We start from the raw sequence: 25,787 nt of genomic DNA on the forward strand, positions 1-25,787 counted from the left end.
TAGACCAGCAGCAGCAATACAATGACATTTCCACAGTTTCATCAGGGAAAAAAATAAAATAGCCCACCAAGACTTTTGGGAGAAGTCAGATCAACTCTAACACTGTAATTGTGGTAGGCTGAGGTTCAAACTTGGGTGAAACGCTTCAAACCTATAGTAAAGCTAAAGCAGTGACTTAATGCAAAATACGGCAAAACCATAGAGTTTGTTACCACACAGATTCATTCCACAAACATTTCAATGGCTTTTAGAAAGGAACTAATGGCAGTGGCTACATTACTGCTGAAGAAGAACGAAATCTGAGGTTTTGACTTTCTTTCTGCATGTTTTGCAAGAGTATGGGTGTTATACATATGGTACTAATTCCCTTACACGATTAAATTAGATATCGTACTTCCCATGAGTAAACTAAACCCATCCCTCTGCCAGCTCCAACCTACAATTACACTTCAGGCACAAACTCCATTCCAGAACAATGAAGGTCGCTGTGGCAAAGCCATTTTTGGATTAGATTCTCAAAGAGTTTCAGGTAGGAGAAGGCAGTTTTACAGCCTTTCATTGCCTGTTGTGCTAGACCACTCTGTCTTTTCTGATATTGAGCTGTGATATACCCCATAGCTATGGGTCATAACGGCTTTGATGAAGAGAAGGTGCCTGAACTTCAAGCAGTGTTGCACTTAAAGAGACCACTTCTACATTGCCAGGATAACTGCTTGCAAGCTGTTTTGAGGCTTTCCCCCAAACGGAAGGACCTGAAAGCATTTTATTTTTAATAAAAATCTACAGCCAATCTAGATGGACGTGGTCTGTGAACATTAAGAGAAATTTCAGGTATACATTTTTGGCTACTGGGACAGGACTGTAACAGTTTGCAGAATGATTTCCATCTTGCCCTGTAATCTGCCTGTGACAGTGACTGTGAGTAGTGCTCAGGGAAGCTGCCAGGTAAAGCAAACTTTCTGTTTTGACCCTTCCAGCATCCTGCCATCAGCACGTTTGGGATGTCCTGAAACAGTTTGCTTTGGCCCATCATTTATAATAGCTCTCTCTGGACTCCCGTGAATTTGTCAATCTCCCTTTTCAGCTAATCTATGCTTTTAGCCTCCAAAATTTTCTGTGGAGATGAACAACAGTGCAATTTTGTTCTCTGGAAAAAAAAAAAAAAGTGTGTGTTTGTTAAACCTTCTATGTGATAATTTCACGGAGTGCTCCTTTGTGCTTGTTTTGTGAGCGCAATAATTTCCTGTTCAATTCTCTGCAGCATTTTGATTATCAGTTCCCATTCTCCCCTCCCTGCCTTAGTCACCATCTTTTGAAGCAGAAAAAGATGTAGTGTTCTTGTTAACTCAAAATGTAGCAGCCAGGAGAAAAGACATTATTACTTTTTAAAATACAATGAGAACTGTCATTGCCATTCCTGTGGTCATCCATGTACCTCAAGGTAGCTCTGGAGTAAACCCAGGTAACTTTAGACTTACCTTCTCTGCAGCGCCAAGGTAAAAATTTTGGTGCTGACCCTACATTGACTCCTATTCACAGATGAGGCTCTGTGGTTTGTATTAAAAGATGCTTTAAACCTGACATAGCTGAATGTGTGGTTTGAATGTTGACTGGAATTGATGCAATTCTGTGAAGATATAGTTATCTGGGCTGTTAATACAATTACCTTATATTTTATTTCATGACTGCTGTCACTTAAGACCACACTACTCTGAGAGGAGCAATTGCATGTGGATATTTTGAACGAGTTGGCCAGTAAAGAAACTCTTAGATAACACCTTTAAAATAAGGTTATTTTGTTTATTATTCTGCTTTTCTCTACCTTCAATATTCCAATATAGCAAGTAGTATTGTGATTTCTATCACTGAAAAGCCAGAAAAGGAAAAATATATTGGTGCTATAACACTCATGTTTGTGATCATTTCTCTTAATTAAGATATTGAAAACTTTATGGCATGAATTCAATTAGAAGAATTCCAAGTCTGGAGGACATGCTCAATTAGGTAAATGAAATGGCAGCGGAAAGGTAGACCAAATGATCATATATAGGGGATGCAAAAGGAATCACAATCTAGTGCTTTCTGTGAATGCATAGTTATGAATCTGAGAAAAAGTACACTCCACTGAAACAACCAAGTGTGCTGATTCCAGTGGTGGAATACATCTCATCTACCAAAGATGGAATTGTTCCAAGGCTGTTCAGTGACCAGCTATTTTTGCCTCAAAAATACCACACATGTTTCATAGCAAATCAATTTCTGCACTCAGGCAAGGCCAAGATAACTGTAAATATCACACTTCCAAGATAATTCTGGTGCCGCAGAATTGCTGTTATCGTTGCACAGAAATAATTCCAAAGGAAAATGATGATACTAACGCAGAGCATAGCAGCAAGGCATGCGAATGACATCTTAACACGTGGCCTCAATTCTCTCTTGATTTAAATAGTGCTTGTGAGGCTCTTCCTGCAAAAGCAGACACCACTGAGAAGTATATAATGATGATGATCAGCTGAAACCAACCAACATGTCATGCAATAAAGCTAAAATATGTTATTTTTTAGTCTGTGTATATGAAAACGAAAGATACAGGTTATTCTTACTGTGAAACATGTTTATGCATGCCTGAGAAGTTACTAGGATTTCAATGCATAATGAGATATGAAATAAAGATGGATCAAATGCCTGATGAAGACTTGGTAATTGTGCATACCAGTGTATTCTGAATTTGGCCAGTGCATGAAATTTGCAAACGTCTGATGATTCACAACTTTCAAAGCACTCTGTAAAACACAGGGACTGCTCCTAAAGGATGCTTATCAATATGAAGCTGCCCACTGCTGAAGAACTCCACAGAAAGCCATCAGTATGTGAGAAGTTCTCTCTCAGGGTACATTAAAACATACCCAGGAGAATCCATACTTTCTTCTGGAAAAGAAATAGCTTAGAGAACCAAACATAAAAGTTACTTTATGTCACAAGTTTATTTCTTCCAACAGAAAATTTCATACAGATCCTTTTCCAGGGAGCAAGATGGGGTATTTGGGCCTTACTAACACTTGTGAAACAGCACTGTTTTGCAGCCAGAGGCTAGGAAACACAGACACATTATTTATTCTGTGATTGTAGCCAGTGTGAGTTTTGTTAAGAAAGCCAGCATAAGAGACCATTAATAATCACTCACACCCTCAAAAGCATAGGGACTGACATCTGTGAGTTAAAGGGGAAGGTACTTGGTCGTGGTTGGCTTCCTTTCCAGATATTTAGAGATCACACACTTCTTAGTGCGAGTGTCATAAATCAGCCGAAAAATATATTGGCAAAACGGAGAATCCCAGATGAAATTATCACAGTCCAAGGCCCCCAGTTTGTTGAGGAAGAACACACATGATTTATGGACGTGCATAACTTTTGTCACGTTACAGCTAGGCTGCGTTATCCTCTCGGATGAACAGAGACGCTGAGGGAAACGTGCGATCTGCAAAGCACATTGTGAAACATGCCAGCTTAAGCTGTTCTGCTGTGGAGCAACTCCCATGCACAACCCAGACATTCAGCCCAGCTCCAGGGACGTGAATCCCTGCGGAAATGTCAAAGCATGAGATGACAAGAGTTAGACAGCAGCAACCTGACTGGTAAAAGTTACCTTGATTGGCATTTTGACAAAAAGGAAAACTTTACTTATTTTGAAACAATAGCTGAGAGAGTTTATAGATGCTTCTGTCACATGAAAACACCCTGCTTGCTGCTACGATCTTGAGCATTTCCAAGCTGCAGTTCAGTGTTCAAATAAGAGGAAATGTGAATTATACGTAACCCTTGTAGCACGAGATTGCATAGAAGGATTCATTTTTCCAGTCACACTGTCACCTAGAGCCAGGAGTTCCTCTGGGGTTGTACTGTTCAATCCATTGTTTGTGTTGAGCTTTTATTGGCTTTAATCAGAGTTTCCTGATTATAACCAACAAGATAATTAGGTTCCTAAGCACACAGGCCTTAAGAGACAAAAACCAGTAACCAGGTGGGATTCATCTGACCTAATCTCTGCTGTAAGGCATCTAGTCTCCGTCCTGGCTATTATTTCTCTGTAGTCAGTGGAAACAAAGGCACTTCTGAAGAGAAGGTTAACTCATTTATCTTAGGAACCTGTTTTAGGATAGGATCAGTCCCCTTGTGGGGATGTCTCTGTCTCTATGCTGACTACAAAGTAAACCRGGATGACTAGCTTAGATGAGATGCCTAAATTTTAGACAGCTAAAGAACACTGTCTGTCTTCACCCATGCAGGAGAATGTTTCTGCAATTTTCCCATGACTTTCTACGTGTTGATGACAAGTCATTTTCTTTAGTGCTGTGACCAAAGCCAGAAAAGTGATCAGGCAAGCCTGAGAATTTTAGACACATTTAAGTGAAATAATAGACATAACTGTAGTAATACATTCTTGTTATTACTTGCCTACTTAAACTTACCTGTTTATTACCATGGAAAATAACATACAAAAGTCCCAAAGTATGTTACTATGTTTTCTGACAGCATTCAGAATTCATGGGAATTTTGTTAAACTGTGAACTAAATTCATATCTTATAAAGGTATAGTAAGTACAGACTGATAAATGTTGTGGCAGTGGAAAAGGAATGAAAAATACTCTGTGGGCTGCCGAGTGTATATACAATGAAATGTTCACAGTGAGAGCATCTGTTACTAACTGAGATATATTTGGAGAGCTCTGATTTTTGCTTCTAGAAGTTTGCCTTTGGATTTCTATGCAATTTATGCATCATTCAAACCGATTAGGATGGTTTTCTTCTACTCTACTAAGTTCTCTTGAAACTAGATATTTTTGTCATTAGTTTCAATATGCTTTTTCACAGGGATTTCACATTGATTCCTAAGGAACTAGCGTGGCCTAAAATGGAGGCAATGATTGATTTGAAGAATATCTAGAAAGAAGTGGTAATGAACTGTGAGTAGTTTGAATTTCTCTCTGATGGTGCTTTAAGCCCAGTACCATCATAAGTGGATTTTATAGGACATATTCTAAGTACTCTAGTATAGATAGGGCAGTTGCTAAAGAGAAGGTGGCATGCCCTCACACCAACAAAATTAGATACCTAAAATTCTTTTACAGGCATTGGAGACAGGTTCCTCTGAAGGAGATTTTAAATACCTAAGAAAAAATTCCACTTCTTTAATTTAATACTATAGAGTGCCTAAATTAAATAATTTGAATGTGCACTTAGGTGTAAGAATATATACCTAATCAGTCAAGCTTGCACAGAGAATCTGTACCAAGGCAGGAAATGAATTTGGATTTCGTGACCCTTCATTTAGTGTCTTAATCAAACCCCTTTTTCCTTGTCAACAAATTATGTTAATGCCATTATTTCAATACTAATAATTTAAGGCTCTATCAGGAAGTCAGTCTTTTCTAATAAATATACAATTTTAACCTCAATCTCACCTTTAGACTAAAACCACAGTGGTTCTAAATTTAAAGAGTCTGTCAGGACCAAATAAACTCTCTTAAAAATCTTTAAAACTATCAGGGGCACAGTGGAAGTCACATAGTTCTATTAAATTTATTTTGTATGTGGTGATCAAAATTTAGTTTTTCTCAAACATAATATTCATTTTCTCACCCTGACATACAAAGAAATGATTATTTTGTTATATAGCAAGATACAGTACTGGATCAGAGCTTTTTTTTCATTTCTGGGCTTCTAAAAAGTCCTAGTGCTGATCTTTGCTGAAATATTATACTGTTGTATCCTAAGATGTATGGAGCGTTGAACCCAGCTTTCCTGTGTCCTGCACCTGGCAGATGGTTTGAAACGGTAATCTGCCACCAAGCTAAGAAGTCTGCTCATTAGAGCAAGCTGTACAACTGCCTCAAGCTTACCAAGTGGAAATAGTTCAATTAATCAGGCATGTCTGATAGAAAATCATGGTAAAATTAGAAAGTATGTGAGCAAAATAATTAGACTCCTCTATCTTTCTTAATTATGGACTAATTACAAAGTTGAATGGAAATACCTATTTTTTTCTCTCTTTTTATCTTTTTTGTTGGATTACTTAGCACAGTGTCAGGATAGAATGTGAGCCTCCATTGCAATAAAATTAATCCATAGATTTTGAAACACGACCATTATGGCAATGTAATATGGCAAAAACCAAAGCATCCAGTCACCCAGTAGCCTTTGCTTCAGGCCAATGATTTCTATTTGCGCTTTAACATATAATTTTAGAAACTGACTCAAATTTGATTGAAGCTTTAAAGTATTAAAGAGCTTGTCATAACTTTAGATAAGATATCCTAGTGTTTAATTGTCCTTATTGTTAAAAAACAACCACATGTTGTATTTTGAATCACTTGATCTTGGTGTGTGTGTCTTTTTTTTTTTTTAGATTGAGGAGGCCTTTCCCATTAAACTGTTGAGTCAAGTCCTTCCTCACCAGATATGGGTGCTACGCTTGTAAGAATTTATTTTTGAAGACTTAGACCTGACTTAAGTGGTTCAGACTCTCATGGCATCTTATATTAATAAAGTATAAAGGCTACATGGCTCGCCTTCAGCCCCAGAGGAGGTGACCACTGTCTTTCAGGACTGTGAATAGAAAGAGTAACAGGGTACTCAGCACTTTTGAAACACAAATTTATGTTTGGGGGTATAAATTTTAACCTATGCCCGCTTTCTTTTTTAAATCTTGATCTGATCCTGCAGTGTGATCAGAATGAAAGAGTCTTTGGGGACATCAAATTCTTTAAGCTCTTCACAGATGGAAAGCTTTTTCTACAGGGATCTTTTTCCAGAAAGGGATTACAAGAGGGTTAAGTTGAAATGCATGATGAAGATATGTTATAGGTTTCCTATGGGGGAAAAAGAACAGAAGGGAAAAAGAAATGGTCAAGGTAGCTTCCTAAAGGAGTCTTCAAACAAATGTGCATAAATGTTAGTTCTCCCCAAAACACTCAATAATTGGTTACATTTTTATGCAAAAATGGTAATGAGCAGCAACAAAGCTTATGCTTTGTAGGAATGTATTTCTCCAGAATTATCAGAGAAAACCAGAGAAAAGGAAGAAAGTGAGTAAAGAAGGGGAGATGGTTGATTCCACTAAAACAGAAAACTCTTTTTGCCTGAAAAATACATGTCCAGCTAAAAAACAAAACATCCCGAATACTTTGAAGATTAAGGGGTTTCAAAGCATTACTGACTAGCTGTGACATTTGGATCAAAAACTCAGTGGATGTTCCAAATAACCCCTAATTCCAAAGTAGTTAACTCTCTCTTTTTTATTATTTTTTCTTCCTAGAACATTAAAATAAAAATAAGCAAATTGGTTAATTAAAATTAATGAAAATCTTGTAAAAATAACTGATGATAAAGAAAATGAAAGGAAATACTTCAAGAACATTAACATACATAGAACTGTGGGAAAAGGCCAATATAGGCAGAACAGCAGGGGAAAAAATCCTGGCAGAGTGATCTACAGGAATGTGTGGAAGTGGCAGAAAACCCATTGGTCATATCATTTAAATCCAGTTTGGACAAAGCACTAGAAACTGTATTATTGGTAACAGTTTTATATTAGCTTGAGAACTGATTGGATGACTTAATAGATCTTTTCAGTATCTGATTTCTATTAGTCTAGGACTCCCAGCAGTCTTTTCTTCCAAAGCCTCTTCAGTCTTTGGATTCCTTTCCTCAATATTGACTAATAATAGCACTTTTACCAGTGGCCATTAACACAACTTTATTTTTTCTTAAGAAAATAATAAATTGGCAGGTGATTAAAGCTTTCCGCTTAACATTACTCTTAAAACAGGTAAAGTAAAAATGTCTGCAAGTGTAGCTGAGATGTTATTGAAAGTTCTACCTGAGTTAATGCTACTTGAATTTAACAGAAATCCTCCTACTCTGCAAAGTAAGGAAACCAAAGAGGTCAGAAGTCTGAGATGAATGAGATACAAAACCTTTTTCTCATAAAATATCTTTTGGGTGTAAATAGGTCCTGACCAAAGTTTGTTGCTACATGACAGCTACTTGGCTTATTTTCTGTGTAAGGGATTCCTTGCTTTTTGTAGACGACCTTCACTTGAGCTAGTTGGYAGTGTTTATTTCTCTATTTTGTTCAGCTCTTCTTGTTCATGGATTGCTGCTGTTGCCCACTCAAAATCTAGCTCAACGAGCATGGTTATGACTAAGCTTATTTCTTTGGGCTCTACCACTCTACTGCTCTGTGTTTGTGTCTTCTCAATGAGACAGGCATTACTCATTGGGAACCATCATACTATGTGAAATGAACAGAGCCCAGGTTCATCCTGGTTAACGTCAGGTTCTCAGCTGAGTACCAAAGTAGACTGCAGCCATCTTAATGCATTTCATTTTTAAATGCCCACCCAACTTCATGGACGTGCTGGAAGACTTCGAGCTGCAAATTGCTGGAGGCTGAGAGAGATCATGAAAGAAATTATCACTGCATGCCAGCCAGCCCTATTGTTACAGCCTTTTATAGACAACTGCTCTTGGTCCCTGTTAGATGGCACCACTGGGGCAGATAAAATTTTGGCCTGCCTAATAAGGTTTTTTACTGTTTTATATGTCTATGGAGAGAATGTACTTGCTGGAGCTCAGGTTCTCTGGTTTAATTCTGGTGGGAAAACACTTTCCCAAGTATTAAAATCTCAAAAATGTGTTGATTAAATTCAGTAATTCAGTCAGGGAACATCAAAAGTTTGAATGGGGTTATTTTATTGAAACAAATTCTTGCAATCCCCCACAACTGTACAAATAAAACTATGGCTGCTTCTACAAAACAGTACAGATATGTCATTGGAAATCACTTCTGTGGAATCAGGACTGTCTTCTGATAATTTATATTTAGTTTTAATCCTAGAATACTAGAATGATTCAGGTTGCAAGGGACCTTGGAGGGTCTCTAGTCCAATCTCCTGCTTGCAACAGGGTCAGTTATGGGCTCAGATAAGGTTGCTCAGGACTTTCTCCTGTTGGGTCTTGAACACCTCTGAGACTGGAGACTGCACAGCCTCTCTGGGCAACCTGTTCCAAAGCTTGGCTGTCCCCATGGTGGAAAAAAAAAAAAAAAAAAGTACATTTATATATATTTAACTTGCATATCAGCAAGGTGGATCCCCCTATTTTACCACCTGACTCTATCAGCTTCCCTGATGGGTGAATGAATTCTGTCTATGTTGAAATGTTTCCAAAGCTGCTGATTTCAGCATCTTCTTTAGCTTTCTATTATGGGAAATGGTTATAAATTCAGCCTGCAAAACATGAAGCTGGGTGGATCATCCAGTGTTAGCTGTCTCCTGTAGTCTAAATCAGTCATTAAGATTCCTTCTGCAATGACGGTGGAGAAATAACTATTTCCAGGGTGGCATCTAATCTCACTCACCTTGGTTGCTTGTAATAGAAGACAAAAAAGGAAAAAAAATCCCTTCTATCAAGCATTAGAATTAGTCCACACACTGAATTACTAGAAATTTCTAGAAAGATTGCACAACCCACAAGAGAGGGGATAAATCACCTTTTGGAAGTGTCTCTTTCCATTGATTTCTGAGGGAGCCTAGATTCTTAATTACACAAGATTTCTAACTTTTAGATGGCTAAAATTAGAGACCAGTGTTTTCACCCCTTGTGTTTTAAAATACATTGCACTCAAAAAAGCAACAAACAAAAAACAAATGAGGAAAACAACAAGAGAGGAAGATACGGGATGGTAATGCCACTCTTTGTTACTTCCTCATGCACTGTATTTCTATGATGTGGTGGTATCTGAGCTAAACAGAATCATGAAATAATAGACCATATTTAATTTGAATGTAGATTGGGAAGCGATAAGCCTGCACACATTTAAATTCTGATTAAGACTCAGATTTTTCTCAAAACTCATTTCTGTATGGAAGCCATCTTTTGTAAGGTATAAATTGAGTGCCTGTGAATGTATGAGTAAAGACTAATAAATAAAACACAATGAAGACTGCACTTGAAGATGAAGATTCAGTATGAGATATTGGATGGGCATTTACATTGGAGAAATGGAAAGAAACAACATTATGACAATTTTGTCCAGAAAAGCAAGTTTAATTTAAAAACATTTATAGGGAAATGGGAGAAAGTAAAATGTATTTAAAGTCCTTTTTATTGCATATCAATCAAACCAAATGAAAAAGACATTTTGGGGGAGTTGTTGGAATACCATTTTTATAGTATTTTAAACTTTTGGTTTAATTTACCAAATAACCTTGAGCCAGTAAAAAAATCTGCAGTGTTCAATAGGCTTCAAAATACCTCACTTCCTAATTGTGGTCTAGTTATTGGATATTAAACCATCATATAAACCCTCCAACTATAGGGAATTAGGGGAAAACTTTAACTGTAGGAAAGTATTTTTTTTCTCTCTCCCCAAACCACCTGCTACAGGGTTTAGAAAACCAAAGTAGAACTTGCAGACGTGTTAATGCCCTGTCCTGCATAGTTCCCTGTATATAATCCTGTCAAAGTAAGTAACCTGTATGCTGTAATCAGGGCAGAACCTTTGTGATTTAGTAATTCTATTACACTTATCTGTGCCAGGTTTTAAAAGCAGGAAATTGATGTTAAGGTAGCAGACTATAGGTTATACATTATAGAAGCACAAGAGGATAGCCAGACATAAATTATTGACTTCTTCAGCAGGACGATGGTATGTGCACTGATCACAAAGTGCATCTGAGAGAAGATAATTGTTACACTGCTGTCAAGTGCCCTACTTGGGAACATGTAGAAATGAATAAAAACACTGCTGTAAAAAGTGGAATAATGATTCTAGATTTACGACCCTGTTATTCCTCAGTGCTCCTCTGCATGTTCTATCTCTCATTTGCTTGCAGGGTTCGATGCGGTATAAATAAGTAGGTAAAATGCTTCCCATTTAAATACGGCAATGGGCAAATAGTTATTAGATAGGAAGAAAACCTGAAACACACATAAATATAGTGAAGCTGTTCAGCAGGAAGAAAAGGATGCATCATTAGCATGTCCCCATAAAAGGGAAGCTGTATCACAGGATGTAATGTCTATTCTTTTTTTTCCGGGATCAAGGACATCACCACCAATGAATAAGAAACTTAAGGAAAAAAATCACACAAGTCTATGGACAATGTTGCTACATCTGAACTAGCAAAGTAAATAGTGGCAGGGCCTGTTTTCTGGACCTAACACCAACTGCAATGGCCTGGCTGCTTCTGCACTTGTAAACTGTCCTATCCTCCAAAACTGGGTGATTACCTCCAGCTACTTAATGCGGCAGCTTTGCTCTAACTCCTACGCCATGCCTGGGAATCATCTGGGAGAGTGTTAATTGGCCCTGAGCATGCAAGGGACCATTTGAACAATTTAACTGAACTAAGTTTCAGTGTCTTTAGTAATGAAGATGTAGCTTGTGAGTGCAAACACGGGCTGCTAACCTGTGCTGAAAGCCAGACCGCGAGCTCACAGCCCTGCAGTAGCTGTGCCAGGTAGCTATGAACGTCCCTTCCGTTCCTGCAGTCACTGCTCCTTGTCCTGTGTAGACACGCTGCAAGAAGAGGAACATCATTCGTTGCTTTGTTCCCTAGCCTTTGACTCGATTCGTATGCAGGCTGAGTGAGATCCTCTCACCTAGGCATCTGCATGTAGACATTTCCATCTGACACCATATACACTTGGTGGGGAGAAACAGGTCATTTGGCTTGCTGGTCTAGCCTCTTTAAGAAGTCTTTCTTAGAATAAAGTCAGTCACACCCAGGAAGCACCTATTTTTCTCCAAAGAGAGTCTCCAGTGTTAAGGTCCAATGCAGAAGTCTATATTTTAAACACATCTGTTTGGGCAGATCAGATTGCCCTTTCCTGCTTTGCTAATTTTCACCCTTTTACATCAGTAATTCTTGAACTTCAGTGCTGTAGCTGAGAGAACACACAAGATTTCAACCAGGGTATAAAAAAAGCTGAGAGACAGTTAACAACTAAGAAGATGTATTTATCTATCCAGCCTTGTCAGAGCTGTCTGTCTGTGCTTGTTAGACTTGCAGCACTGCCAATGTGAACTATAGCTTTATGGGAGAATATATACGTTGTTTGCCCTTTTACATTGGTTCATCCGAACTTTATCTATAACTCTGTTGCATAGATTTGGAGGTGGAAAAACAAACGTCTACCATCTGCTCTATGTTATTTATGATGATTTCTCCAATTAGGTCCAATTAACTTGCTGTCAATGATTAAATGTAATGGGTAATAATAACTTGACTTCATCATTACCACCAGTATTATTAGCTCATTGATTGCAATAATTTCAAAAATTACCCATCAGAATAAAATATGTTTAGCACCTGGTTTGTCTGTTTAGGAACATCTGCTATAAATGTGTGATATATGTGGAATTTAATGTCTCTTGATGTGAAAGGGAAGCATATAATCCTTACTTTGAGAGTCTGTGCTGGCACAAATTTATCGTTAGACAATGTGAGGATCAAATAAAAATTGGTCTAAAATTTGCTGCTAGACTCTCTGAACTGTCAAAAACAGGAATGGACCTAGCGTATATTTACCAGCCTGAATTTTCATGTCCAGCAAGCAGAGAGTTCTGTTCAGATGATCTAAATTTATGTGCTTGTGTCCTACTATAAGTTGTGCTCATAGATGATTTAAGAGTAGGCGCATACATTGCTGAATAACCAGCCTATCTTTAGCAGACTGCTTGCTGCTTGACAAAGATAGCTGCTTCCCTCCAAATCCCCTGGCCTAGTTCGTTTGACCTTACTTGGGAGTCTTGCGTAAGAGCCTTGCTATGGTGGGCTGCAGTATGGGTTTTAAACATTTGTCTCATCTCCCTAACCACAGGACACAGCAAATGGAAGCATAATCTTAATTTCCCTTCCTGTCTCCCAAAGGCAATTGTTTTCTCTCACCGTGTTCCTGCTTGGATCCCTGGTTCCATGCAAACAAGCTTTTATTTGTCCATGCTGAACTGCATTTGCCATCTCCTAAGTCTGCCATGTGTTTTAGGTCAAGTGTTGTCTTACTGTCATGCAGTTCTGGTTTCCCTGTAACCATATGGAAATGCCGTGGAATAAGTGCTGTCTGGAACAGCTCATGACAGACTCTGTTCAGACAGCTAATGAATCCCCAGTCTTTAAGTGTGCCAGTTAGTTCCCCTTCCTGCAAACAATCTTTTTCTTGAGCATCATGAATTAAAGGACCTAATTCTACTCTGATTTACATCCTTCAGTGGGGCTAAGGGGGATGTTTACAAGAGCAAACTTTGGTCTTAGTTATAACTGTAATGCTCTTAATGACCCCTGAGAAATGTTCAGAATCAGTATTTTACAAGCACACAAGCACCTAAAAAACAAATCTCAGTTTATGATTCCTGAAAACTGAAAAATTTGGAGAAAAACTAGTAAAATGTCTGGCTGTTATTTATACATTGAATGTCTGCTTATTGGCTTGCCAGATCTGAGAAACATTAATTCTGGTGGTGTATTTCTGTGACTACGAGGGTTTGAGCCACACTTTTTTAAACCTAACCCAGTCTTGGAAAAACAAGCAAGTCTTTGGCTGGTCTCGCCCCTTTTCTAACATTTCATTGCCCATTTTCTCCAATTTTGACATCTGGAATGTAAGTTAAGGATTTTTTTCCTTACAAAAATTGTGTTTTATCAAATTTTCATTATTTGGCTATTTAACAAAATGCAGATTGGTAAGGTAATGCTTATTTGCTGTGATTATTTCACTGGATATTTGGCACAAAGTCTTCAGGAAATTTAGTAGTCTAGCTTTTAAACCTCTGATCTTTTTCCATTGGTTGTTTCTAAGAAATATTGAACGACCAGAAGCTAAACAACTTCCTGCATATTATTTGACAGCTTGCTTTAATGCAAAAATGTAAAACTTTCCCAACCCAAGTCCTGATTAGTCTCTGTCTCCAAAGCACTGTGTTCTGGAGAGGGTACTAGGCATTATCTTCCCTATCAGGTAGGTGGGGAAATCAATTCATTGGACTCCCAAGGCTTCCCAGCTCAGCAGTCCTTGTTTTCCAGTATTTTGCCCAGCCTGTCACAAACTTTAAATGTTGGGTCAGATTTTCACTTGGAGCTCTGTTGATTTGCAAGAGGTGAGGAAGAAGCCCTATATATATTTTAAACCTGCAAAAAAACGTTGCTAGGTTGGGTCTGCTGCTATGTAGTCTTCCCTTTTAAAAGGAAGCAGCTTTTTAAAAGTACTTCGTCTTGAAAACCATGCTGCAGAAGGAGGGAAGAAGCTTATCCCACAGAGATACTCTTCATTCTCATCCTCCACAGCCACTGTTTGATTGCTGCTCCTAAAGCAGAACAAATTCAGCTGTCTCAGCGATCAAATCATACACTAAACTAGATAAAACTAGTTTTTTTTTGTTTTTGTTTTTTGAGCAACAGAGAGGCAATCAGAAGGACAAACTTCAGCCTACAGTGCTTCAGCTCTGTGGTTCTGCTTTATATATTTTTATAGATCTGACACTGGTGTAAAGCAGAAATAATGCTATTTCAGAGAACTGATCACTCAGGTGAAAATGGAAAATGTGAGGATAATCAAGCTCTTTTTGACTCACTGGTATTAATCTACTAAAAATATAAACCTTAGTTATGATTTGTGCATTTTTATTATATTATATCCAGAAGCTGACCAGAACAGTCTGTCTAAATTATTGTCTAAATTTTGGATTAAACATTTTATTGTTGGTGAAAAATGCCCTGTCTGTGTATGGTGCTTTGGGGATTTGGGGGTTTGTCTGCTTGTTTCATTTTGATCAAAAATTCCTCCAAAACTGTATTTGAGACAATCACAATATTTTATTTGGATTTGCTGCTGTAGTGCTGATTTTAGTTCAACCAAACAGGAGTTAAAGTCCAAGCCCTGCAATGCCACAGATCAGAGGGGCACATCCTGGAGGATCTGATAATGTATAACCTCCTCTTAATGAGGCTGGATCCCATTTTACCCTTCAGGAGACCCAGTTCAGTCAGGGAACCTGAACTTTCGCTAAAAAGAAGAGCAAAGGTCTCCAGGACTACAAATTCTCTGAAGCACTGCAGCAGAATTTTTACAACCAGAAAATACTTTTATTTTTTTTCATTAAAAGTTGGATTTTCAATTTTTCTTTTCCGTGGGGAATATGAGAATTCCAACCAGCTCTGGACATGCCAAAACAAATCTCTTCTGTTTAGTGAGAAAAATACCTTGCCCTATTTGCCTCACATAAGCCTAAAATCCTGTTCTAATGACTGACTAACCTCATTGTGAAGGGTGTTTTCCTTAGCATTTTTTTCCTTAGATGTCTAAATTGAAGTGTCTACACCTGAAGATGAATCCCACCTGCACTGTCCTCAGGGAGCTGGGGAAAAAGGTCTACATCTTAGATTCATCACACCTGACTTTGGGCACTGATCCGAGGAGCCTAGTCACCCTAAGTAGGTATGTACAAAGAAAAATTATTTACAGCTAAAATCTCTGGCAGTGCATCTGTCTTTCCAATTACTGGACCAGCTACTTTCCTATTAGGAGAGTGCAGATGATGTGACCATACTTCGAATGCAGATATCTCAGCTTCCTAAAGCAAGGTGGACAGATCTGGATTCTGATCTGTCCAGAAATCTATTTTACACCATGCAGTATATTGTAGCCCAGATTTTTAGCTGTTATAAAATGGTGTAATGCAGCTGAAGTCAAAGGAGATGTATTAATTTATTTCAGCTGAATTTCTGACTTCGACTCTGAATGTTGTATAAGATATTTTGGTCTCCTCTTGTTAATGTTCTACACAAGATCTTAACTGGAATTAATGCCTTATTGAAAAGACAGAATAGTAATGAAAAAAAGGGTTTAGTTTTCAGAAAATATTTTTTTTTGTCTGAAGTTGTTTTACAAAATAGAGGTAAGCACACTTTTTTTTTTTAAAGCAACCATGATGTTCTTAAAAAGACATCAGCTGTGTAGGCCAATAAATAACAAAACTAGTTTAGGGATAATGAATGTAAATTAGTATTTAGGGGCAAGTAACCAACCTGGAGAGCTTGTGCTCCCTGTATTAGCCCCTCTGTACTGTTGAATAGATGAAAAATATGGGAATTATATGGAAAAATATTAATAATACCAGCACAGCAAACAGTTGCATTTTGGGAAACAGAACTTTCATTGAAAAGCTATGATAAAAAATACTTGCAATTTGTATTCCTTCAAGGATAAACATAGAAAATGGATGCTATGGGAAGCATTTCATATAGCAAGCAAAAAAATCTTTCTTCATTAGCAGTCTTAGTGTATCCATTTGGAAAGTCTGCTTTAAAACAGTCTTTAGGCCTAAATTTCCTCTCCTTTAAATCCTGTTTCGCTGCAGTATGGAAAGACTGTCCAATACTTAACCATTAGAGGACTTGAGCCTGGTGAAGTCCTGTTTGCCAGGATGCCAGCTGTTGCACTTAGGAGTAATGCTGGAGTAAGTAATGAAGGGCAAGATGTTGTCCTGTGGGGAATGGACCTATTCCTAAAATCTGCCAGAGAGACTATGGCATGCCAAGTGGAAAAGCTGCTGAAGCAGCTTGGCTAGGAAGGTTTTTCACATGAATAATCAGTAACTATGTCACCGGTGGTTCAGATCCTCCCTAGGATATCAAGTCACTGTCTAAGAATCAGCACAAGGAGTCAAATCTGCGGTGTGTTTTCTTTCGCCCAGTCCTAGCTAACACGTCACTATTTCAGCAACAACCTTCTTCATGATGGCACAGCTGTAAGAGATCAAATACATTCAAAGACACATTAATACCTAAGTCTGGTCAAAAGTTTTATGATCTGATACAGGTAGAGGTATAGGACTTCTGATTCACAGCAAATGAGGGCTCCTTCTGTGCCTGATATGCCACATATATATCCTTCTGAATAAGAATATTTTGCACTTCTATAGACCTTCACCTTTTAGGCTTTCAAAGGAATTCACAGCCTTAATACTTTTAACCTCGTAAAACCTACTGGTTTTATTATCTCTGTTTAACAGGAGGCAAAACTGAAACATGGATACATTAAAAGATTGTGCTCACTAGCACAGGGCATCTCTAACAGAGCTGGGAATAGACCTCAGGTCTCTTGACTTTTCAGTTATCCTCAAAATCATCCACAGACTTTAAGCTAGAGAGCCCTAATGCTTCTATATACTGCTAACTGCCCCCAAAAATCCCTTGTATGATTGTTGATTATTACTTTGAGGACTTCATATTTAAGGGTCCCTCTCCTTACTGAAACCCCACTGTACTCAATACAAAGACACAGATAGGAATTATTTTTTTGTCAAAGATATTATCATCTAATTCCAAGAAAGCTTTAGATGGAGAAAATCAAAATGGCATATAAGTAAGATTCTATGGCCATCTTCATTTGGAATTGCTCACCCAAAATCAGTTTATATTTTAAAAATAAGTAAATGTAATGTATGAATAACCCCAGATTTACTCCCTCAAGATTCACATAACACTTGGATGCTCATTTTTAATAGCTTTACTTTGATAATATATTACATCTATGCTACACATAAGAGAGGACCTCAAAGTGACCTCTCTTATTCTGCTTGAAACCCCCTTCTAAATCTAAAAGTTCCCAACCTTTCTTTCATATTGTTAAACTCCTTTTCTGTCCAGCATTCTTTTTGGCCTACTGCCTCATGACTTATTTTATACATTCAACTGAGTGTTGCTATGCACAGCCATTAAGTTCCCTTTCTCTTATCATGGGGGTGGTGTCTTCAAGCAACTCCAGCAGATCAGGTCTATTATTTATTTATTACTGGCATTTATAGTTAGTTAAACACAACCTGCTTGATTCCACACTGCTTGCACTTAACCAAACCACTTTCCCAGGTGTTCTTCCTACTTCATAGCGTAAAGTTTCCAAGATTTCCCTTCAACAGATGTTAAACTCACTGGTCTCTAGTTTCCTGGTCTTTAATCTCTTGACCCTTTTTAAACTAATGGAGTTGTATTTGCCACTTCCTAATCCTCAGGAATCTCCTTCTCATTTTTAAGAATGTCAGTTAATTTCATGCCTTTTACTAATGCTTGTGAAATCATGTAATTTGGGCCTGAGGTTTTATCTACCATAAGTGCACTCAATTTTTCTTTTTCTAATAACAAATTTTGTTTTTAACTATACACTCTCTTCCTTTCGTCTCTGGAAAATGGATCCATTGTGTAGTCAGAGCGTTGTTCCACCTTCTTCTTCTAAAACAAAAAGAGAATAACTGTTTAACAGTTCTTTTCATTCCCATGTGCCTCAAATGGTAAGCTTTACTTGCACAGAGGAAAATGTGGCTGCCGAAAGAAAGGCAGTTCCCATACATTTTGTTATCCTCTGTGGGACTTTAGCATTTCCAGCATTACTCTAGAAATGTGAAGTCATATCAAAAAAAMCTGAGTCTGATTAAAAGTCATGAGATAGCCAACAGTTAAGAACTGTTGAGTAACGCATGGAATAAATGGTCTCACTACTTCTCTTGGGTTCCCTTGCTTCCCATCTAGTCTTAGTGAGGGAACCACCTATTATTCATAAACCAGATCAAGTGCTCTGTGGAACTGAAACCCACATCTGTAGAAGTGTAATGTGTTGGTATATTTTCTTTAATAATTGAAACTTTTTCTAGGCCACCCTCGCCTTCAGATAATTATAGAGAATATCTCTAAACATTTTGAGACTGAGTTTTTCAGAGAGCATCCAAATGGGAGTTAAAAAATATATGCGTACAGTTCTAAGCAGCATAGCTTGACTTTTTGTTGAGAGACATGGAATGTTTTTCCACTGACGATTTCCTCTTGGTATTTTAAGATCTCTTTCCCTAGTTGCAAGGCTTTTTTGACCTTATTCCTTGGAATCCTATCTCCTCATAAGTGATACATTAGGAGACTGATAGTCCTAAGAGTTAGATCTGCAGAAGTGGTGTGTATCCCACATGATATGGATCATATCATCTTTTGGTTTCAGCTGCTGGGTTTGCAATACCTGTAAAACCAAGTTCTATAAAAGGCAATCCATCTGTTTCTGAAGGCTCCGTTCATGCAATACTTCAGTGGAGCTGGTTTGGACACTCATTACATGTTTTGGACAATACAGAAATTTAAAAATTAAGAACTAAATTTTGCACATATGTGTGGGTGTTTCATAGGCTCTAAGTTGGGAAACAGTTTTTTTTTATCTAAAATCAAAACTATACTGGAATTTTTCTCATGATAAACTTGTCCAATGTCATTGTGGGCAAAAAAGGACTGAAGTCTAAGTTTAATTGGAACCACCTATTATCCAGCATTACTGAGCAAGGGAAATCTAAAATGCATATAAATTCAAGAAGTGTTGATGGGCTCTACTGAGTTTAAAACTCCCACAAAAGTGAAGGGCTTTAAATTTAATATAGATCATTAATTTCTTTGCTTTCAATTCCTGACTCTCACAGAAGTTATTGTATGGCATTGTATGTGTAAAAATAAGTTGCAAGTTCTATTGTTAGTCTTAGAAGCACAGCAGTTTCAACCTGCAAGGTATTTTTTGCATTGAAGAAGAACGTTAGAAAGAAGGAAAGTGCAACAGAAAATCAAAGGGTACATTTAACATATGCTTTGTTAGACTATCTGTCAAATTTCTACAATGATAAAAGACTTCAATATCTCCAATATGCATATAGTATACTTGTTAGACTGAAAAAATATCATGGAATCACAGAACACTTGGGGTAGGAAGGGACCTCTGGAGGTCGTCTGGTCCAACTTCCCTGCTCAAGCAGGATCAGCTAGAGCAGGTTGCCCAGGACCATATCCAGCTGGGTTTTGAATATCTCCAAGGTTGGAGACTCCACAACCCTTCTGGGCAACCTGTTCCCATGTTCAACCACCCTCACAGTGAAGAACTGTTTTCTTGTGTTCAAGTGGAATTTCAAGGGCAAACTTCAGTGAGAGAGCTAAAAACTCAAAAAATCTAAAAGAAAGATCCATAGTCTCAAGACTTTTCAGTCCAAAGGCTTGTAGTGGTAACAGAAAGCAAATACTGTCAAGCAGATGTTATCACTGTAATATTTTACCAAGTGGGTATGAAAGTCCTTTGGAAAACACAGGACAGGGAACTGGAGGAACTGGACTGTGTGTTATCTGAGGATTTGTTTCAAGACGGGTTTGCTTTGGGTTCATGAATGAAATAATGAAGTGTGGGAAGAGAAGTTACACTGTAAAGGCAGTAGGAGGAAAAAAGGAAACAAAATCAAATAAATGAAAAGGTTAAAGTGTGGAGGCAAATGCGAAATCATGACCAGCAGAAAAATGCAAGAGGGAAGGTGAAGACATGGATAAGCTTTCCACAAAAATCTTATCTAAACTAACTAATATTTTGGAATTTAATATCGTCTCTCACACAATGAAAAATATCCAAATATATATATGACTACATCTCAAATTTCTTTAAAATATAATTTCTATGAACTGGTACCTCACTGTACGTATCTGTACTCAAAAGCAGATGTAGGTTATAGTACCTACAAACAATGCCTATTGGAATTAGCTTCCAATATTGGCATGAGTTTTCATTTTTTGTGACCACAAAAATGACAGAAACTAAGGCAACATCTTAAGATATCATCTTGACCAGTTCTATGGTCTGTACACGGCCATTCCTTTTTTTTTTTTTTTTTTAATGACATTATCAGAGTTTCTAACTCAAGTCTGGATGAGTACAATTAACCTTGGATTTTGCAGTTACAGATAATATTGCTGGAATAAACAGTTCTTTATTGTTTCTGTTAACATTATTCCACTCTTCTAATTAGTATTTGGGTAATCATTACACTGGAATTATCACAGATTTGATTTATCTAGATACAAATATGTCAGAAGAAAATGTTCAAATGGTTTAAATGACCTGACATTGAAATTCCATTTTCAGAAGGGATTTAGGCACTGAAAGATAGTAACAGATTAAGTAGTAAGGGTAATATATCATTTTTGAAAATGGAAGGTAAATTCCTCAGTCATTTTAGCACTTTTGAATGCTTACCCCTTTGTATAGCTCCATAGATTCCGGAGTCTAGAATCTGTTTTCCTGTCACCTTTTGCCACTTATTTTATCCTGAAAATACTTTAAAATTTTCTTGGTGCATTAGCCATATGCTAATACACCCATCTTTTCATGTAACACTATTTTGTGCTGGTGTTTCCTGTCACCCTTCCTCTTCCCTTTATTTCCTTATTTCTTGTCACTTCTCTGAACCCCAGAGAGCATCCGGATTTAACTAAGTCTCTCTGACTCCCCACAGAACACATTCCTCTGTCAGCACATGTGCTTTTCATTCACCAATATTGTTATGCATGCAACTTTTTTCCCCTCTCTTTTTACTGCCACTACCTTGTTGGCACTGTAAAAGAGAATACCTTTAATGGGCCCTCAACCACTGTCATTACATGCTCCAGACAGCAACCCAGGGTGCAACTGGCACCTCACCATAAGTAGGAAATGAGAAATTCTGGGCTGTAATGAGTGCTATTGAAATTTTTTACAGCAGCTTAACATAGGCTATTTAGCTCAGGTGTTTCAGTAATGGACACATGGAAAATGCAATGCTTGAGGCCCTCAAGCTTTTTCATCTCTCTCCCCACCTCAGGATGTGAATCAATGCAATTCTCATGAAAGTCCCAGTAGCCTGGCAAGATATAATTGCAAGTGTATGTTATATAGCTTCTTATGTTCCTGTATATCTTTGGGAGCTGCTTGATTCTAAGTTTTTCCTTGGTGCTCAGCACAGTGGGTTCTTTGGTACTGGCTTCTCTGAGGCAAGTATCCTTTTCTTTCAAGCATTTTCAACCAATCTTTCAAAAATGCTTTAATTTTTTTTTCTATTTTTGCCTATTAAAAAGAAGGAAACCCTTTCTTTGTGAACATTTTCACTTTTTAGAAAGGACTCTCCACCCATCCTTTGGATTCTGCAGCCATGTCACCTTTTGCAGCACAGCTGCAAAGCCTATAGGACTTGAGAATGTGAGGAGAGTCTGGGCCCCTCTGACTTCAGCAAAGCTAGGATTTCACCCCATGTGCCCTGAAACTGGAGGTCATGGTCAATGTCTGCAACGTGAGACTGGGATGAAGTCACTAATCTAATCATGACATAAGCCTGTGCTGGAATTCATGTCTTCAGAGTGACAGATGCAAAACAAACCAGCTTTGGGGGGCCTAATAAACCAATTAAATTCATCACAGTGGCTTCCCTGTTCTCTCAGATTTTTGTATTCATCCAAACTGTGATCTCAGGAAGAGCCAGTAAAGATGCCAATTGCTTTCTGATTTAGAATTACCAGGATTTTGACTTTGTTCAATGAGATTGAACTTAGATTGCAAGTTTTTTAGTACAACAATTATCTCTTATGCTATACTTATAAACCTTTTGGCTCTAAGGAACCTAGGCAATAAGGGCCCTTCTTCTGAGGCCTTTAGGATCAGAAAAAATGTTCATCATGACCACAAAAATGAGAATTGCTTTAGCATTGAGAAAATTGCTAAAAACCTGTTCCATAATTTAAAGACATCCAAGGAAAGAACCATTGCTTTTCTTACTTGGATTTGATGTTACTCTCCTGTCACCACTTATGAGTCTGGTACTGCTTGTGTAGGGCAGGAGGCTGTGGACAATCATTTACAGAGTAAGATTTTTTACCCTAAAAATTTCTAAACATAAAAAGGAAAAAACGTAAATAGTTTTGTGCCTGATGCTTGGGTGATCTTCCTCCCACTCCTATTTGTCTTATGGAGGAGAATGAGGTATTAATGACTAAGGAATTAATGAATGTTATTTCAAGTACTGGTGGAATGTACTCAGTCATGCTGGGAACAGGCAGAGTGTAGGAAAGCAAAAAGAACAGCAGATCGTCTGCTGTCATTGGTGCATGGTCTGGGGCATTAACTGTAAAAAAGCATCAGAGGAAAATTTTGTGTTTTTCTTTCATCCTCTTTTTGGAAAAAAAACAACCAACCAAACTGGTGTATATTTAAATGCAGTTCTCCTGCAGAAAGCTCTAGCATAAGTTCTTTGCAGTATCAAAAAATTATTAACTTTGGCACGTTTTCAGAATACACTAGAGTTACAATCACTATGCTGATAAGCGTCATAGAAATGCTTACAAATAAACAAAACAAATAAACAGACAGGTACCGGAATTCCCATCTCCTGATGTTGGGAAAATCAAGCCTTCTGGGAACTCTTTGTGACATATATAGAAGACTATCTATGAATTCATGTAATGTTCCACTGTGATCCTTTTTCACTCTTTTAGTTAAGAATATGATAGTGACGCCAAGAAAAATGTATGTGTTTTTCTTCTAATAGAGCAAAGCATAGTCATCGAATTAAAGCACTTCATAATGTACGTGGGGCCTGTAATTGCTGGAAATATTTATTATTACTTAATGTCAACAAATGTGTCTTTAAATATAAAAGCACATTTTTTTGTCCTGAGAAAGCAGATTTGTTTTAAGACCATTGAAATGCACAAACGATGAAGAGGAGAAGAAGCGATATCTCCACTGGACTTCTTATTTTCGACATCTGGTTGTGGTCCATTGGGAGAAATGTAAGTAACAGTTTACCACATGGATTACAAATGTGCTGAATTGCAAGAATGAATATTAAATGAAAATATCCATAGCACCTGCAGCTTGTCCGGGAGAATTCCCCTTGTGTGTTGTGGGTGGGTTTTCTGAAAAACCTCTAGTGAGATGTGAACTGCAACTGCAGCTGCTGGTAGTAGCAGCTCATATAGTGTTACTGAAGAGTTTGCAGATTCTATTCCATTCAATGAATCAACATTGATCAGGGCTGCCAACACGCTAAAAAAAGAAAGGGAGGGAGCGGGAGGATTGTAGGGGAAGGATTATGATCATTAGGATTATTCCTTTGGGTTTTAGATGATCAGGAAAATTTTAAAAATAGTGTTTAAAAAAAAAAAAAAGTCAAGTGAGACACATGATGAAATATAAAGCCAGTTTGATGTATCTGGGCGAGAAGCAATGTTTACTCTGTCAAAAGGTCAGGCCTGCTTTCCTCGCAATAGAAACCCTGCAATTGTGTGTTTTGCTGACTTCACATACATTCTGTATATACTGAGCACTGTACACATGTGACACTTGGCTAGATTTCAGACACTGCTAAGGGGGATTAAACTGTGGAAGATGTTTCTCCCTTAGTATTACTTTTTTTTTTATTTTAAAGAGACTGAGCTAATTCTACATGCACATGCCTTGAAAACAGAGTGGCTTATTAGAAAGTATCAGACTCCCCATTTTGATTTTACCCTCCAGAGGAACGGTGAAGAACAGGTTCTGTGTGCTCTATGTCTTGTTATCTGGTCTCTCTGAAGAGCACCTGCATGTTTAGGCATAGTGAAGTAGAAATCAAAGGCAGATCAATGCTGGCAGCACAAAGGGAAATATTACTAGTTTTTCCTTTGGGTTTTATAATGTCAAGATAATAAAAAATATTAACATCAAGTGGTACTTAACTTTTTTTTTTCTGTAAGAAAATAAAATTTTTAGCCTTGGGAATCTACCAACTTATTCTGTTCTGGAATTTGTGTAGGATCTTGCTATTATTACAAAAAATAATAAAAAAAGAAACATCTGTTCGTATGTCTGTGATAGTGTCCAAGGAAACTCCGAGTTGTACAGGAATTAGAAAAGGCTTGCATGGCAAACGCTTATTACCCACATGCATCCCGGCCGAGTGACTACCCCTAAATGATAAGTTTCCTCTGGAGGTGATACTTGCACCACTGGTTCTGGCATGCTATAAGAACATTTGGAGCACTGGAAACCCACTGCATTGAACTACCTGTATGCAATTCCAGGTTTTGCATGCCTATATTTTATATCCCTGTAAATTACAGTCTGATGCTGACAGACAGTATATGGAAAATACCAGCTCAGTGGTGGAGAGCCTTGTTGGCCTCTGGTAGCATGTATCCTGCTTTTGCACATGTGAATATTAAGGTCTTCATCCTGAAGAGAAGGAGTGAGTGAATCAGAAGAGGGAGCTCTAACTGTGCTAATGAGGCCAGAGGGGGGCTTGTGTGCAAGTGGACCCAAAGTAGGAAGAAAAGAGAAACCTCTTTCTCTCTTTTCATGGAGGAGAAGTTGTGTTTCATTCTGCCTCTCTATAAGTCCATGTTCACATCCTACTTTAATAGCTCCCAACATACTCTCTGGCAACTTATTGTGCTGTGCTTCTCGTTGTCTTCCTCACTCCTTCTCCCCTCCCAGGAATACCCCAGGCATCTGACCAGCAAAGACTACAGTTCTCCAGATATCTCTGATGAGGAGATTTGACTGCTTTTGTGTGTAACATTTTCATGAGTTCAGCTTATAAACCTGAGAGGTCATATTAAGTTACTTGTGGGGACTTCTACATAATGGTCTTTGGAGGCAGTGCAAAGCTTGGGACAACACCTTTAAAAGTATTAGTACTGCAAATGTTTCCAAATAAGGACAAATGTTGCCTCGCCCTTACAGGGGAGGGAGTGAAATGTGGAAGAAAAGGGAATTTCCTTTCCTGTGTGGCTCTTGGTGGGCATTATTCCTTCTCTATCCCTCTCCTCCCCCCAAGATGACTAAAAGTTCAACAGACTGGGCCGGTAAGACATTAAGTCTTGCTTTGAGTCCTGCTGACCTGGCCTAGATGCTGCTATTGAGAACAGAGAAGG

The sequence above is a fragment of the Apteryx rowi genome, unplaced genomic scaffold, assembly GCF_003343035.1.
Source record: "Apteryx rowi isolate R43461 unplaced genomic scaffold, aptRow1 scaffold_547, whole genome shotgun sequence".
Taxonomy (NCBI): Eukaryota; Metazoa; Chordata; class Aves; order Apterygiformes; family Apterygidae; genus Apteryx; species Apteryx rowi.